Source organism: Panthera pardus, unplaced genomic scaffold, assembly GCF_024362965.1.
Source record: "Panthera pardus isolate Hobbes unplaced genomic scaffold, ASM2436296v1 HiC_scaffold_13, whole genome shotgun sequence".
In the NCBI taxonomy this organism is placed as follows: Eukaryota; Metazoa; Chordata; class Mammalia; order Carnivora; family Felidae; genus Panthera; species Panthera pardus.
In genome coordinates this window covers 16,089,178-16,095,177 of record NW_026526688.1, presented here as the reverse complement: position 1 = coordinate 16,095,177, position 6,000 = coordinate 16,089,178, and positions in this window count along the sequence as shown.

The following is a 6,000-nucleotide window of genomic DNA, read 5'->3' as shown; positions in this document are numbered from 1 at the left end:
AAAGGAGTCTTTGGAGTAAACAGCCTCGCTACATGGCACAAAGATGGCACGTCACAACCGACTTATGACACTCCTGCTACTTACTCTGCCTCCACTTTAAGTAATGTAAGTTACATCTTCTCAGCAGAATTAGAAGGGGGTTTAAAGCTGTGAACACATCCTCTCCTTTCAACTTATCCTTGCTTCTCATCCATGGTGGCCAGTCTCACACGTCAAGCTTCATGAGCTTATCAAGATGTCTGCCTATTTGGGCAACCGAGTGAATACAGTCAAATGGCTTTGGTGCGACTCAGTCTCAGAAACCAACACAAAGCATTCGTATCTAGCTCCTTCACTTCTTTCAGATCACTCAATAAATGTGATCTGGTGTCTTTCACAGTAATATGGTTATCTAATTTCCTTTGTTAGTAGCTAGTTAAGCAAAGCTTCTGGCTTTCCAAGACCCAATTAGCTGGGTCCCTGAGCTCAGTCAAGGCTTTTCCTCTTCCTCTTGAGGTCAGTCACAACCTTACTTCTTTAATGTAACCTCTGGGTTTTCTGTTGAAATATACTTTCTGGTTTTTATGTTATTTTTAAAAAATGAATGTCTTGGACCGTCCCTTCACTATTTCCAGCCCACTGAATCTTCACACTTAGCTGTGTCTCTTGCACTACTACTCCCTGAAAATGTATCTCAAATCATTTCTTCAAAGTAAGACCTCGATAATATCGAGATCTACTCCTTCTCTTTCCCTAGAATACAGCTGTTGTCACCTGTTTTTCTGAATCTCCTCCCCTGGTCCGGGCCTCTTACAGGGCTACCTAAACACAAACCATTGATTGCTAAATCAAATCAAACAAGATAATACCCAATTTGCTCTTTTTTCTCTCATAATTTTTAAATTTCCTTCTCCTAATGTTTAAATCTCTCCATCAATCAATTAACAAATCACTCTGGTACCCTTTGCCAGGACTTTTGAGATGAAAACAGAAAAATGAGAACAGGAGCGCCTAGGTGGCTCAGTTGGTTAAGCTTCCGACTTCGGCTCAGGTCATGATCTCACAGTTCATGGGTTCGAGCCCTGCGCCGGGATCTGTACTGATAGCTCAGAGCCTAGAGCCTGCTTCAGACCCTGTGTCTCCCTCTCTCTCTGCCCCTCCCCCACTTGCACTCTGTGTTTCTCTCTCTCTCTCTCTCAAAAATAAATAAACATTTAAAAAAAAGATGAGAACACAAGAAATACAACCAAGTTCACAAGTAACGTGTGAGACTCATTTACATGAAACCATTGGAAAATAAGATAGTATATAATACTAGTCATCTCATGTATATAAAAAGTATGTCTACAGTTGCAGAGGGGAGAGATCAGTGTTTTCTGCAGTATAGGGGAGTTTAATAAAGGTGGGATTTGGTCTGTAAGAACTGTTTGGCTAGAGTCTTTTGGGTTTTCCACGTAGAGTATCATGTTGCCTGTGAAGAGTGAAAGTTTGACTCCTTCTTTTCCAATTTGTATGCCTTTATTTCTTTTTGTTGTCTGATTACTCCACCAAAAAAACTGCTAGAACTGATCCATGAATTCAGCAAAATCACAGGATATAAAATCAACAAACAGAAATCGGTTGCATCTCTATACACCCATAATGAAGCAGCAGAAGGAGAAATCAAGAATCAAGGAATTGATCCCATTTACAATTACACCCAAACCATAAGATACCTAGAAATAAACCTAACCCAAGAGGTAAAAGATCTGTATGCTGAAAACTATAGAACACTTATCAAAGAAATGGAAGAGGACACGAAGAAATGGAAAAACATTCCATACTCGTGGATTGGAAGAAAAAATACTGTTAAAATATTGATACTACCCAAAGCAATCTACACATTCAATGCAATCCCTATCAAAATAACACCAGGATTCTTCACAGAACTAGAAAAAAATTATTCTAAAATTTTTATGGAACCAGAAAAAACCCCAAATAGCCAAAAGCAATGTTGAAAAAGAAAACCAAAGCTGGAGGCATAACAATTCCAGACTTCAAGCGATATTACAAAGATGTAATCATCAAGACAGTATGTTACTGGCACAAAAACAGATGCATAGATCCGTGGAACAGAACAGAGAACCCAGAAATGGACTCACGAACATATAGCCAACTAATCTTTAACAAAGCAGGAAATATCCAATGGAAAAAAAAGACAGTCCCTCCAGCAAATGGTGTTGGGAAAACTCAACAGCGACATGCAGAAGAATGAAACTGTACCACTGTCTTACACCAGACACAAAAATAAGTTCAAAATGGATGAAAGACCTAAATGTAAGACAGAAAACCATCAAAATCCTGGAGAAGAAAACAGGCAGCAACCTCTTTGACCTCAGCCCAGCACTTCTTACTAGACATGTCTCCAGAGGCAAGGGAAACAAAAGCAAAAATGAACTATTGGGACCTCATCAAGATACAAGCTTCTGCACTGCAAAGGAAACAATCAACAAAACTAAAAGGCAACTGACAGGATGAGAGAAGATATTTGCAAACAACTTGTTGGATAAAGGGTTCATATGCAAAATCTATAAAGAACTTATCAAACTCAACACGAAAAAAGCAAATAATCCAGTGAAAATATGGGCAAAAGAAATGAATAGACACATTTCCAAAGAAGACATCCGGATGGCTAACAGACACGTGAAAAGATGCTCAACATCACTCGTTATCAGGGAAATACAAATCAAAACCACAATGAGATACCACCTCACACCTGTCAGAATAGCTAAGATGAACAACTCAGGAAACAATAGATGTTGGCGAGGATGCAGAGAAAGGGGAACCCTTTTGCAATGTTGGTGGAAATGCAAACTGGTGCAGCCACTCTGGAAAAGAGTATGGAGGTTCCTCAAAAAATTAAAAAAATATAACTACCCTAAGACCCAGCAATTGTACTACTAGTTATTTATCCAAGGGATACAGGTATGCTGTTTTGAAGGGGCACCCCAATGTTTATAGCAGTGCTATCAACAATAGCAAATTATGGAAAGAGCCCAAATGTCCATCGACTGATGAGTCATTAAGAAGATGTGGTGTGTATATATATATGTATATGTATATATATATATATATATGTGTATATATATATATATATATATATATATATATATATATATAATGGAATACTACTCGATGATCAACAAGAATGAAATTGTGCCACTTGGAACAATGTGGATGGAACTAGAGTGTATTACGCTAAGCGAAATAGGTCGGTCAGAGAAAGACAAATATATGATTTTACTCACATGTGGAATTTAAGAAACAAAACACATGAACATAGGGGAAGGGAAGGAAAAATAAGATAAAAACAGAGAGGGAGGCAAACCTCTTAAATACAGAGTATAGACTGAGGGTTCCTGGAGCGGAGGTTGGTGGGGGGGATGGGCTAAATGGGTCATGGGCATTAAGGAGGGCACGTGTCAGGATGAGCACTGGGTGTTGTATGTAAGTGATGAATCACTGGGTTCTACTCCTGAAACCAGTAATACACTCTATGTTAACTAGAATTTAAACCAACAAACAAAACAAGAACTGTTAGGCAAGACTAATAGGAAGGACAAGCATTTCCATATGTGGGGAATATCATGAACAAAGGCACCGAAGCAGAAATAATAGTAACCGTCACAGTGGTCCTATGTATTGCGCCCCTAGTATGTGCCTTGCACCATGCCAGGCTCTGTACCTTCATTATATCTAATCCTCGCCACAATCTGGGATTTGGGGTTGGGTATTTTACAAATGAGAGAACTCGAATTTAGAGAAGTACTAAATGCCAGAATCATGATTCAATGTCTGTGCTCCACCCACCACACAGGAAGGTGGGGGGAGTTAGGAAGAAGGGTCCCCTCTGGAGAGCAGAAAGCAGTAAACTAGACGGGTTGGTCAAGCTCAATTCTGGAGACACTGGATGTTGAACGAGGGTGCTGGGCTTGACCCGGCAAGTAACAGGAGACCGCTGTGGCTATCTTAGCACATCCATAGCATGGCAAAGTTTGGAATGAGACAAGGTATGAGTTCAAGGCCACACTCCACGTCAGCTGAATGACTCTGGGAAACAGCTGAGCTTGCTGAGGTTGTCTTCTTGTTTGTAAATATGTTTTACGATACCCCCCATTCGTAGGGGGAGAGGCTTAAGTGAGGTAATGTATTTCAAGCTTCTGCTAAAGTACCTCACGTACAGTAAGCGCTTAACACGTGATACTCCCGCTACTACCACTGCTGTGAAAGCAGCATTTCCAGGTGATAGTTTAGAGAAAGACAGCTAGCAGACTACACCCTGGAGTTCCTGGGATAAGGAGAGACAGGTGGGAACGAGTTTACAAAAACGGCAAAGATGAGTCCATAGGACTTCGGCGGCTGATTTGGGGGACAAAGGAAAAGACAGACCCAAAGACACAAATGTAGGAGGATCGGAGAAGTGTGATAACATGACCAGAAATCAGGAAGCAAGGGACAGAGTTAGTTTTAGGAATTAGATGAGGAGTTACGTACGGGTTGGATATTTGGAGCGCGAAATGATGGTAATACCTCGAGGACTATGTACTAGAAACTTTGACCAAAAGGTTGACTCTGGAGATGTAGATTGGGGGATTACTGTAACAATTGTCTGTATTTGTAAAACAAAAATGAACTAGAGCCTGATAGAGAGAAGACCAGAAGACTCAGATTGACACCTGGGAGTGCCTGCATTTGGGGAACATGAGATTAGAGAGGAGCCATTGAAAGACTAAATGAAGGAGCAGAGGGAGAGGTGAGACAGTAAGGCCAAGAAAAAAAAAAAAAAAGTGACAGTGAATGCAGATGACGGAAGCCACAAAACAGGGAAGGGATTTTCCAAAGAAGACAAAGGTCTTCTGTGCCCAGGGCTGCTGAGGGGAGGAAAGACTGGGGGGACCAGAAAAGACTCTGCAGTTGGTGTGGTGACAGCTGGAAGCCAGACTGGCAGGAACCAGGTGGCAATAAAAGTCAGCGCGCGCTGCCTGTTCATCCATTCATTAGAGGGGTACGTGTACAGAGGACCAGGCTGTGTCTGGAGACAGTCGCAAAAGAAACACAGGAGGTTATTTTTTGTTTTCGGGGAGGCCAGCACCGCCCATAAACCTCAGGGTGAGCTTCAGTTCCTGTCCACCCCTTACCACGGCTCATCGCTTCGCGGACACGCTCCCCTCTCCCATCGCCAGGGCCATGGTCTTACAACTCTTGTCTTCTTCAGGTCTCACTTACCACTCATCAGCCTGGCCCATTTGACCCCAACCGCACCATTTCTGATGACATCCTGAGTCCTAAGACCTTTAGCAAACGCATCCAAGATTGTCTGGTCTCTTTCAAAGGCATCGTCGGGATTGAAGATTATTTTACCGACTTTGGTTTTTTATCTGGTTTCACACAGGTGTCTAAAAAAATGATAGCAGTTATTTTCATTGTGGGTTTTATTTTTTTTAATGTTTATTTATTTTTGAGAGACAGGGGGAGAGAGAGAGAGAGAGAGCGAGCGAGCGAGAGTGAGTGGGGGAGGGGCAGAGAGAAAGGGAGACAGAGGATCCGTACACAGCAGGCTCTGCACGGACAGCAGAGGTCCTGGCGCAGGGCTCGAACCCACGAACCACGAGATCATGACCTGAGCCTGAGCCGAAGTCAGATGCTTAACATACTGAACCACCCAGGTGCCCCAGTCATTGTGGGTTTTAGATCACTCCTCTCAAACACACTCGAAATTCCTTCACTTCTTACACAGTAATTCCCTCGGGAGCTGACCCCCCAAGTGTTATTTGGAGCATGCCCCAGGAATAACCTCCCTTCCCCAGCCCACTTTGTAAGTGATTCTTAGAATCAATTTCCTCCACAAAGCCTCTCCAGTTGGATTTCTCTAATTTCTGCCCCGGGTAAGCACGGGACTTTGGTGATTTTTTTTCCCATCTATCCTTTCCCAAACACGATATCTACATTCCATCTCAAGCGACAAATAGTATGTGCCAACAA